Genomic DNA, 12,511 nt, shown 5'->3' on the forward strand with positions numbered 1-12,511 from the left:
TTTCCCGCCCCCTGTCATGCCCCGATGACGGGAATAGCTTTACGGCTGATAGCTGAAATGTCCTGCAGTGCACTAAGCATGCGCATCGCGTGAGAATCGCTTGCAGAAGTGAAACCTCCGGCGCCACAATTTGGCAGCAGCGGTGACAGGCTCCGGACTCACTCCTTAATCGACTCAATTTGCTTTCCTAGCACGCACGGTTCGAGGATTTGCTATAGTATCAAAACTGTGCATCACGCTGGTCGCTTCCCCGTCAACGCCTTCATCTTTCCGGCCCCGCGTCATGCACCGATGACGGGAATAGTTTCACGGTTGAGGAGCTCAAAAGTCCCGCAGTGCACCAAGCATGCGCATCGCGTAAAAATCGCTTGCACAAGTGAAACCTCCGGCGCCACAGTTTGGCAGCAGCGGTGACAGGCTCCGGACTCACTTCTTAATCGACTCAATTTGCTTTCCTAGGACGCACGGTTCGAGGACATTGCTGTAGTATCAAAACTGTGCATCACGCTGGTCGCTTCCCCGTCAACGCCTTCATCTTTCCCGCCCCCCGTCATGCACCGATGACGGGAATAGTTTCACGGTTGAGGAGCTCAAAGGTCCTGCAGCGCACTAATCATGCGCATCGCGTGAGAATCGCTTGCAGAAGTGAAACCTCCGGTGCCACAATTTGGCAGCAGCGGTGACAGGCTCCGGAATCACTCCTTAATCGACTCAACTTGCTTTCCTAGGACGCACGGTTCGAGGAGTTTGCTGTAGTATCAAAACTGTGCATCACGCTGGTCGCTTCCCCGTCAACGCCTTCATCTTTCCCGCCACCCGTCATGCACCGATGACGGGAATAGTTTCATGGTTGAGGAGCTCAAATGTCCCGATGTGCACCAAGCATGCGCATCGCGTGAGAATCGCTTGCAGAAGTGAAACCTCCGATGCCACAGTTTGGCAGCAGCGGTGACAGGCTCCGGAGGCACTCTTTATTTGACCCAATTTGCTTTCCTACGACGCACTGGTCGAGGACTTGCTGTAGTATCAAAACTGTGCGTCACGCTGGTCGCTTCAGCGGCAACGCCTTCATCTTTTCCGCCCCCCGTCATGCCGCGATGACGGCAATAGTTTCACGGCTGAGGAGCTGAAAAGTCCTGCAGTGCTCCGAGCATGCGCATCCCGTGAGAATCGCTTGCAGAAGTGAATCCTCCTTCGCCACAGTTTGGCAGCAGTGGTGACAGGATCCGGACACACTCTTAATTTGACCCAATTTGCTTTCCTAGTACGCACTGGTCGAGGATTTGCTGTAGTATCAAAATTGTGCATCACACTGGTCGCTTCCGCGTTAACGCCTTCATCTTTCTCGCCGCCCGTCATGCCCCGATGACGGCAATAGTTTCACGGCTGAGGAGCTGAAAAGTCCTGCAGTGCTCCGAGCATGAGCATCGCGTGAGAATCGCTTGCAGAAGTGAATCCTCCGTCGCCAGAGTTTGGCAGCAGTGTTGAAAGGATCCGGAGACACTCTTTATTTGACCCAATTTGCTTTCCTACGACGCACTGGTCGAGGATTTGCTGTAGTATCAAAACTGTGCGTCACGCTGGTCGCTTCCCCGCCAACGCCTTCATCTTTTCCGCCCCCTGTCATGCCCCGATGACGGCAATAGTTTCACGGCTGAGGAGCTGAAAAGTCCTGCAGTGCTCCGAGCATGCGAATCGTGTGAGAATCGCTTGCAGAAGTGTAACCTCCGGCGCCACAGTTTGGCAGCAGTGGTGACACGATCCGGACACACTCTTTATTTGACCCAATTTGCTTTCATAGTACGCACTGGTCGAGGATTTGCTGTAGTATCGAAAATTGTGCATCACACTGGTCGCTTCCGCGTTAACGCCTTCATCTTTCACGCCCCCTGTCATGCCCCGATGACGGCAATAGTTTCGCGGCTGAGGAGCTGAAAAGTCCTGCAGTGCACCAAGCATGCGCAGTGCGTGAAAATCGCTTGCAGAAGTGAAACCTCCGGCGCCACACTTTGGCAGCAGTGGTGACAGGATCCGGACACACTCTTTATTTGACCCAATTTGCTTTCCTAGGACGCACGGTTCGAGGATTTGCTGTAGTATCAAAACTGTGCATCACGCTGGCCGCTTCCCCGTCAACGCCTTCATCGTTCCCGCCCCCCGTCATGCACCGATGACGGGAGTAGTTTCACGGATGAGGAGCTCAAAAGTCCCGCAGTGGACCAAGCATGTGCATCGCGTAAAAATCGCTTGCAGAAGTGAAACCTCCGGCGCCACAGTTTGGCAGCAGCGGTGACAGGCGCCGGACGCACTGTTTAATCGTCCCAATTTGCTTTCCTAGGACGCACTGGTGGAGGATTTGCTGTAGTATCAAAACTGTGCATCACGCCGGTCGCTTCCCCGCCAACGCCGTCATCTTTCCCACCCCGTCATGCCCCGATGACGGGAATAGTTTCACGGATGACGAGCTCAAAAGTCTCGCAGTGCACCAAGCATGCGCATCGCGCAAAAATCGCTTGCAGAAGTGAAACCTCCGGCGCCACAGTTTGGCAGCAGCGGTGACAGGTGCCGGACGCACTCTTTAATCATCCCAATTTGCTTTCCTAGGACGTACTGGTGGAGGATTTGCTGTAGTATCAAAACTGTGCATCACGCCGGTCGCTTCCCCGCCAACGACTTCTTCTTTCCCGCCCCCTGTCATGCCCCGATGACGGGAATAGCTTTACGGCTGAGCAGCTGAAAAGTCCTGCAGTGCACTAAGCATGCGCATCGCTTGAGAATCGCTTGCAGAAGTGAAACCTCCGGCGCCACAATTTGGCACCAGCAGTGACAGGATCCGGACACTCTTCAATTGACCCAATTTCCTTTCCTAGAACGCACTGGTCGAGGATTTGCTGTAGTATCAAAAATTGTGCATCACACTGGTCGCTTCCGCGTTAACGCCTTCATCTTTTCCGCCCGCCGTCATCCCCCAAGGACGAGAATAGTTTCACGGCTGAAGAGCTGAAATGTCCTGCAGTGCACCAAGCATGCGCATCGCGTGAGAATCGCTTGCAGAAGTGAAACCTCCGATGCCACAGTTTGGCAGCAGCGGTGACAGGCTCCGGAGGCACTCTTTATTTGACCCAATTTGCTTTCCTACGACGCACTGGTCGAGGACTTGCTGTAGTATCAAAACTGTGCGTCACGCTGGTCGCTTCAGCGCCAACGCCTTCATCTTTTCCGCCCCCCGTCATGCCGCGATGACGGCAATAGTTTCACGGCTGAGGAGCTGAAAAGTCCTGCAGTGCTCCGAGCATGCGCATCCCGTGAGAATCGCTTGCAGAAGTGAATCCTCCTTCGCCAGAGTTTGGCAGCAGTGTTGACAGGATCCGGAGACACTCTTTATTTGACCCAATTTGCTTTCCTACGAGGCACTGGTCGAGGATTTGCTGTAGTATCAAAACTGCGCGTCACGCTGGTCGCTTCCCCGCCAACGCCTTCATCTTTTCCGCCCCCTGTCATGCCCCGATGACGGCAATAGTTTCACGGCTGAGGAGCTGAAAAGTCCTGCAGTGCTCCGAGCATGCGCATCGTGTGAGAATCGCTTGCAGAAGTGTAACCTCCGGCGCCACAGTTTGGCACCAGCAGTGACAGGATCCGGACACTCTTCAATTGACCCAATTTCCTTTCCTAGAACGCACTGGTCGAGGATTTGCTGTAGTATCAAAAATTGTGCATCACACTGGTCGCTTCCGCGTTAACGCCTTCATCTTTTCCGCCCGCCGTCATCCCCCAAGGACGAGAATAGTTTCACGGCTGAAGAGCTGAAATGTCCTGCAGTGCACCAAGCATGCGCATCGCGTGAGAATCGCTTGCAGAAGTGAAACCTCCGATGCCACAGTTTGGCAGCAGCGGTGACAGGCTCCGGAGGCACTCTTTATTTGACCCAATTTGCTTTCCTACGACGCACTGGTCGAGGACTTGCTGTAGTATCAAAACTGTGCGTCACGCTGGTCGCTTCAGCGCCAACGCCTTCATCTTTTCCGCCCCCCGTCATGCCGCGATGACGGCAATAGTTTCACGGCTGAGGAGCTGAAAAGTCCTGCAGTGCTCCGAGCATGCGCATCCCGTGAGAATCGCTTGCAGAAGTGAATCCTCCTTCGCCAGAGTTTGGCAGCAGTGTTGACAGGATCCGGAGACACTCTTTATTTGACCCAATTTGCTTTCCTACGACGCACTGGTCGAGGACTTGCTGTAGTATCAAAACTGTGCGTCACGCTGGTCGCTTCAGCGCCAACGCCTTCATCTTTTCCGCCCCCCGTCATGCCGCGATGACGGCAATAGTTTCACGGCTGAGGAGCTGGAAAGTCCTGCAGTGCACCAAGCATGCGCAGTGTGTGAGAATCGCTCTCAGAAGTGACACCTCCCGAGCCACAGTTTGGCAGCAGTGGTGACAGGATCCGGACACACTCTTTATTTGACCCAATTTGCTTTCCTAGGACGCACGGTTCGAGGATTTGCTGTAGTATCAAAACTGTGCATCACGCTGGCCGCTTCCCCGTCAACGCCTTCATCTTTCCCGCCCCCCGTCATGCACCGATGACGGGAATAGTTTCACGGATGAGGAGCTCAAAAGTCCCGCAGTGGACCAAGCATGTGCATCGCGTAAAAATCGCTTGCAGAAGTGAAACCTCCGGCGCCACAATTTGGCAGCAGCGGTGACAGGCTCCGGAATCACTCCTTAATCGACTCAATTTGCTTTCCTAGGACGCACGGTTCGAGGATTTGCTGTAGTATCAAAACTGTGCATCACGCTGGTCGCTTCCCCGTCAACGCCTTCATCTTTCCCGCCCCCCGTCATCCCCCAAGGACGAGAATAGTTTCACGGCTGAAGAGCTGAAATGTCCTGCAGTGCACCAAGCATGCGCATCGCGTGAGAATCGCTTGCAGAAGTGAAACCTCCGATGCCACAGTTTGGCAGCAGCGGTGACAGGCTCCGGAGGCACTCTTTATTTGACCCAATTTGCTTTCCTACGAGGCAGTGGTCGAGGATTTGCTGTAGTATCAAAACTGCGCGTCACGCTGGTCGCTTCCCCGCCAACGCCTTCATCTTTTCCGCCCCCTGTCATGCCCCGATCACGGCAATAGTTTCACGGCTGAGGAGCTGAAAAGTCCTGCAGTGCTCCGAGCATGCGCATCGTGTGAGAATCGCTTGCAGAAGTGTAACCTCCGGCGCCACAGTTTGGCAGCAGTGGTGACACGATCCGGACACACTCTTTATTTGACCCAATTTGCTTTCATAGTACGCACTGGTCGAGGATTTGCTGTAGTATCGAAAATTGTGCATCACACTGGTCGCTTCCGCGTTAACGCCTTCATCTTTCACGCCCCCTGTCATGCCCCGATGACGGCAATAGTTTCGCGGCTGAGGAGCTGAAAAGTCCTGCAGTGCACCAAGCATGCGCAGTGCGTGAAAATCGCTTGCAGAAGTGAAACCTCCGGCGCCACACTTTGGCAGCAGTGGTGACAGGATCCGGACACACTCTTTATTTGACCCAATTTGCTTTCCTAGGACGCACGGTTCGAGGATTTGCTGTAGTATCAAAACTGTGCATCACGCTGGCCGCTTCCCCGTCAACGCCTTCATCTTTCCCGCCCCCCGTCATGCACCGATGACGGGAATAGTTTCACGGATGAGGAGCTCAAAAGTCCCGCAGTGGACCAAGCATGTGCATCGCGTAAAAATCGCTTGCAGAAGTGAAACCTCCGGCGCCACAGTTTGGCAGCAGCGGTGACAGGCGCCGGACGCACTGTTTAATCGTCCCAATTTGCTTTCCTAGGACGCACTGGTGGAGGATTTGCTGTAGTATCAAAACTGTGCATCACGCCGGTCGCTTCCCCGCCAACGCCGTCATCTTTCCCACCCCGTCATGCCCCGATGACGGGAATAGTTTCACGGATGACGAGCTCAAAAATGCTGCAGTGCACCAAGCATGCGCATTGCGTAAATATCGCTTGCAGAAGTGAAACCTCCGGCGCCACAATTTGGCAGCAGCGGTGACAGGCTCCGGAATCACTCCTTAATCGACTCAATTTGCTTTCCTAGGACGCACGGTTCGAGGATTTGCTGTAGTATCAAAACTGTGCATCACGCTGGTCGCTTCCCCGTCAACGCCTTCATCTTTCCCGCCCCCCGTCATGCACCGATGACGGGAATAGTTTCACGGATGAGGAGCTCAAAAGTCTCGCAGTGCACCAAGCATGCGCATCGCGCAAAAATCGCTTGCAGAAGTGAAACCTCCGGCGCCACAGTTTGGCAGCAGCGGTGACAGGTGCCGGACGCACTCTTTAATCATCCCAATTTGCTTTCCTAGGACGTACTGGTGGAGGATTTGCTGTAGTATCAAAACTGTGCATCACGCCGGTCGCTTCCCCGCCAACGACTTCTTCTTTCCCGCCCCCTGTCATGCCCCGATGACGGGAATAGCTTTACGGCTGAGCAGCTGAAAAGTCCTGCAGTGCACTAAGCATGCGCATCGCTTGAGAATCGCTTGCAGAAGTGAAACCTCCGGCGCCACAATTTGGCACCAGCAGTGACAGGATCCGGACACTCTTCAATTGACCCAATTACCTTTCCTAGAACGCACTGGTCGAGGATTTGCTGTAGTATCAAAAATTGTGCATCACACTGGTCGCTTCCGCGTTAACGCCTTCATCTTTTCCGCCCGCCGTCATCCCCCAAGGACGAGAATAGTTTCACGGCTGAAGAGCTGAAATGTCCTGCAGTGCACCAAGCATGCGCATCGCGTGAGAATCGCTTGCAGAAGTGAAACCTCCGGTGCCACAGTTTTGCAGCAGCGTGACAGCCTCCGGACTCACTCCTTAATCGACCCAATTTGCTTTCCTAGGACGCACTGGTCAAGGATTTGCTGTAGTATCAAAACTGTGCATCACGCTGGTCGCTTCCCCGCCAACGCCGTCATCTTTCCCGCCCCCGTCATGCCCCGATGACGGGAAGAGTTTCACGGATGACGAGCTCAAAAGTGCTGCAGTGCACCAAGCATGCGCATCGCGTAAAAATCGCTTGCAGAAGTGAAACCTCCGGTGCCACAGTTTGGCAGCAGCGGTGACAGTCTCCGGACTCACTTCTTAATCGACCCAATTTGCTTTCCTTGGACGCACTGGTCGATGATTTGCTGAAGTATAAAAAAATGTGCATCACACTGGTCGCATCCCCGTTAACACCTTCTTCTTTCCCGCCCCCTGTCATGCCCCGATGACGGGAATAGCTTTACGGCTGATAGCTGAAATGTCCTGCAGTGCACTAAGCATGCGCATCGCGTGAGAATCGCTTGCAGAAGTGAAACCTCCGGCGCCACAGTTTGGCAGCAGCGGTGACAGGCTCCGGACTCACTTCTTAATCGACTCAATTTGCTTTCCTAGGACGCACGGTTCGAGGACATTGCTGTAGTATCAAAACTGTGCATCACGCTGGTCGCTTCCCCGTCAACGCCTTCATCTTTCCCGCCCCCCGTCATGCACCGATGACGGGAATAGTTTCACGGTTGAGGAGCTCAAAGGTCCTGCAGCGCACTAATCATGCGCATCGCGTGAGAATCGCTTGCAGAAGTGAAACCTCCGGTGCCACAATTTGGCAGCAGCGGTGACAGGCTCCGGAATCACTCCTTAATCGACTCAACTTGCTTTCCTAGGACGCACGGTTCGAGGATTTTGCTGTAGTATCAAAACTGTGCATCACGCTGGTCGCTTCCCCGTCAACGCCTTCATCTTTCCCGCCACCCGTCATGCACCGATGACGGGAATAGTTTCATGGTTGAGGAGCTCAAATGTCCCGATGTGCACCAAGCATGCGCATCGCGTGAGAATCGCTTCCAGAAGTGAAACCTCCGATGCCACAGTTTGGCAGCAGCGGTGACAGGCTCCGGAGGCACTCTTTATTTGACCCAATTTGCTTTCCTACGACGCACTGGTCGAGGACTTGCTGTAGTATCAAAACTGTGCGTCACGCTGGTCGCTTCAGCGGCAACGCCTTCATCTTTTCCGCCCCCCGTCATGCCGCGATGACGGCAATAGTTTCACGGCTGAGGAGCTGAAAAGTCCTGCAGTGCTCCGAGCATGCGCATCCCGTGAGAATCGCTTGCAGAAGTGAATCCTCCTTCGCCACAGTTTGGCAGCAGTGGTGACAGGATCCGGACACACTCTTAATTTGACCCAATTTGCTTTCCTAGTACGCACTGGTCGAGGATTTGCTGTAGTATCAAAATTGTGCATCACACTGGTCGCTTCCGCGTTAACGCCTTCATCTTTCTCGCCGCCCGTCATGCCCCGATGACGGCAATAGTTTCACGGCTGAGGAGCTGAAAAGTCCTGCAGTGCTCCGAGCATGCGCATCGCGTGAGAATCGCTTGCAGAAGTGAATCCTCCGTCGCCAGAGTTTGGCAGCAGTGTTGACAGGATCCGGAGACACTCTTTATTTGACCCAATTTGCTTTCCTACGACGCACTGGTCGAGGATTTGCTGTAGTATCAAAACTGTGCGTCACGCTGGTCGCTTCCCCGCCAACGCCTTCATCTTTTCCGCCCCCTGTCATGCCCCGATGACGGCAATAGTTTCACGGCTGAGGAGCTGAAAAGTCCTGCAGTGCTCCGAGCATGCGAATCGTGTGAGAATCGCTTGCAGAAGTGTAACCTCCGGCGCCACAGTTTGGCAGCAGTGGTGACACGATCCGGACACACTCTTTATTTGACCCAATTTGCTTTCATAGTACGCACTGGTCGAGGATTTGCTGTAGTATCGAAAATTGTGCATCACACTGGTCGCTTCCGCGTTAACGCCTTCATCTTTCACGCCCCCTGTCATGCCCCGATGACGGCAATAGTTTCGCGGCTGAGGAGCTGAAAAGTCCTGCAGTGCACCAAGCATGCGCAGTGCGTGAAAATCGCTTGCAGAAGTGAAACCTCCGGCGCCACACTTTGGCAGCAGTGGTGACAGGATCCGGACACACTCTTTATTTGACCCAATTTGCTTTCCTAGGACGCACGGTTCGAGGATTTGCTGTAGTATCAAAACTGTGCATCACGCTGGCCGCTTCCCCGTCAACGCCTTCATCGTTCCCGCCCCCCGTCATGCACCGATGACGGGAGTAGTTTCACGGATGAGGAGCTCAAAAGTCCCGCAGTGGACCAAGCATGTGCATCGCGTAAAAATCGCTTGCAGAAGTGAAACCTCCGGCGCCACAGTTTGGCAGCAGCGGTGACAGGCGCCGGACGCACTGTTTAATCGTCCCAATTTGCTTTCCTAGGACGCACTGGTGGAGGATTTGCTGTAGTATCAAAACTGTGCATCACGCCGGTCGCTTCCCCGCCAACGCCGTCATCTTTCCCACCCCGTCATGCCCCGATGACGGGAATAGTTTCACGGATGACGAGCTCAAAAGTCTCGCAGTGCACCAAGCATGCGCATCGCGCAAAAATCGCTTGCAGAAGTGAAACCTCCGGCGCCACAGTTTGGCAGCAGCGGTGACAGGTGCCGGACGCACTCTTTAATCATCCCAATTTGCTTTCCTAGGACGTACTGGTGGAGGATTTGCTGTAGTATCAAAACTGTGCATCACGCCGGTCGCTTCCCCGCCAACGACTTCTTCTTTCCCGCCCCCTGTCATGCCCCGATGACGGGAATAGCTTTACGGCTGAGCAGCTGAAAAGTCCTGCAGTGCACTAAGCATGCGCATCGCTTGAGAATCGCTTGCAGAAGTGAAACCTCCGGCGCCACAATTTGGCACCAGCAGTGACAGGATCCGGACACTCTTCAATTGACCCAATTTCCTTTCCTAGAACGCACTGGTCGAGGATTTGCTGTAGTATCAAAAATTGTGCATCACACTGGTCGCTTCCGCGTTAACGCCTTCATCTTTTCCGCCCGCCGTCATCCCACAAGGACGAGAATAGTTTCACGGCTGAAGAGCTGAAATGTCCTGCAGTGCACCAAGCATGCGCATCGCGTGAGAATCGCTTGCAGAAGTGAAACCTCCGATGCCACAGTTTGGCAGCAGCGGTGACAGGCTCCGGAGGCACTCTTTATTTGACCCAATTTGCTTTCCTACGACGCACTGGTCGAGGACTTGCTGTAGTATCAAAACTGTGCGTCACGCTGGTCGCTTCAGCGCCAACGCCTTCATCTTTTCCGCCCCCCGTCATGCCGCGATGACGGCAATAGTTTCACGGCTGAGGAGCTGAAAAGTCCTGCAGTGCTCCGAGCATGCGCATCCCGTGAGAATCGCTTGCAGAAGTGAATCCTCCTTCGCCAGAGTTTGGCAGCAGTGTTGACAGGATCCGGAGACACTCTTTATTTGACCCAATTTGCTTTCCTACGACGCACTGGTCGAGGACTTGCTGTAGTATCAAAACTGTGCGTCACGCTGGTCGCTTCAGCGCCAACGCCTTCATCTTTTCCGCCCCCCGTCATGCCGCGATGACGGCAATAGTTTCACGGCTGAGGAGCTGGAAAGTCCTGCAGTGCACCAAGCATGCGCAGTGTGTGAGAATCGCTCTCAGAAGTGACACCTCCCGAGCCACAGTTTGGCAGCAGCGGTGACAGGCTCCGGACTCACTCCTTAATACTCTATTTGCTTTCCTACGAGGCAGTGGTCGAGGATTTGCTGTAGTATCAAAACTGCGCGTCACGCTGGTCGCTTCCCCGCCAACGCCTTCATCTTTTCCGCCCCCTGTCATGCCCCGATGACGGCAATAGTTTCACGGCTGAGGAGCTGAAAAGTCCTGCAGTGCTCCGAGCATGCGCATCGTGTGAGAATCGCTTGCAGAAGTGTAACCTCCGGCGCCACAGTTTGGCAGCAGTGGTGACACGATCCGGACACACTCTTTATTTGACCCAATTTGCTTTCATAGTACGCACTGGTCGAGGATTTGCTGTAGTATCGAAAATTGTGCATCACACTGGTCGCTTCCGCGTTAACGCCTTCATCTTTCACGCCCCCTGTCATGCCCCGATGACGGCAATAGTTTCGCGGCTGAGGAGCTGAAAAGTCCTGCAGTGCACCAAGCATGCGCAGTGCGTGAAAATCGCTTGCAGAAGTGAAACCTCCGGCGCCACACTTTGGCAGCAGTGGTGACAGGATCCGGACACACTCTTTATTTGACCCAATTTGCTTTCCTAGGACGCACGGTTCGAGGATTTGCTGTAGTATCAAAACTGTGCATCACGCTGGTCGCTTCCCCGTCAACGCCTTCATCTTTCCCGCCCCCCGTCATGCACCGATGACGGGAATAGTTTCACGGATGAGGAGCTCAAAAGTCTCGCAGTGCACCAAGCATGCGCATCGCGCAAAAATCGCTTGCAGAAGTGAAACCTCCGGCGCCACAGTTTGGCAGCAGCGGTGACAGGTGCCGGACGCACTCTTTAATCATCCCAATTTGCTTTCCTAGGACGTACTGGTGGAGGATTTGCTGTAGTATCAAAACTGTGCATCACGCCGGTCGCTTCCCCGCCAACGACTTCTTCTTTCCCGCCCCCTGTCATGCCCCGATGACGGGAATAGCTTTACGGCTGAGCAGCTGAAAAGTCCTGCAGTGCACTAAGCATGCGCATCGCTTGAGAATCGCTTGCAGAAGTGAAACCTCCGGCGCCACAATTTGGCACCAGCAGTGACAGGATCCGGACACTCTTCAATTGACCCAATTACCTTTCCTAGAACGCACTGGTCGAGGATTTGCTGTAGTATCAAAAATTGTGCATCACACTGGTCGCTTCCGCGTTAACGCCTTCATCTTTTCCGCCCGCCGTCATCCCCCAAGGACGAGAATAGTTTCACGGCTGCAGAGCTGAAATGTCCTGCAGTGCACCAAGCATGCGCATCGCGTGAGAATCGCTTGCAGAAGTGAAACCTCCGGTGCCACAGTTTTGCAGCAGCGTGACAGCCTCCGGACTCACTCCTTAATCGACCCAATTTGCTTTCCTAGGACGCACTGGTCAAGGATTTGCTGTAGTATCAAAACTGTGCATCACGCTGGTCGCTTCCCCGCCAACGCCGTCATCTTTCCCGCCCCCGTCATGCCCCGATGACGGGAATAGTTTCACGGATGACGAGCTCAAAAGTGCTGCAGTGCACCAAGCATGCGCATCGCGTAAAAATCGCTTGCAGAAGTGAAACCTCCGGTGCCACAGTTTGGCAGCAGCGGTGACAGTCTCCGGACTCACTTCTTAATCGACCCAATTTGCTTTCCTTGGACGCACTGGTCGATGATTTGCTGAAGTATAAAAAAATGTGCATCACACTGGTCGCATCCCCGTTAACACCTTCTTCTTTCCCGCCCCCTGTCATGCCCCGATGACGGGAATAGCTTTACGGCTGATAGCTGAAATGTCCTGCAGTGCACTAAGCATCCGCATCGCGTGAGAATCGCTTGCAGAAGTGAAACCTCCGGCGCCACAGTTTGGCAGCAGCGGTGACAGGCTCCGGACTCACTTCTTAATCGACTCAATTTGCTTTCCTAGG

This window comes from Rhipicephalus sanguineus, chromosome 1, assembly GCF_013339695.2.
Source record: "Rhipicephalus sanguineus isolate Rsan-2018 chromosome 1, BIME_Rsan_1.4, whole genome shotgun sequence".
Taxonomy (NCBI): Eukaryota; Metazoa; Arthropoda; class Arachnida; order Ixodida; family Ixodidae; genus Rhipicephalus; species Rhipicephalus sanguineus.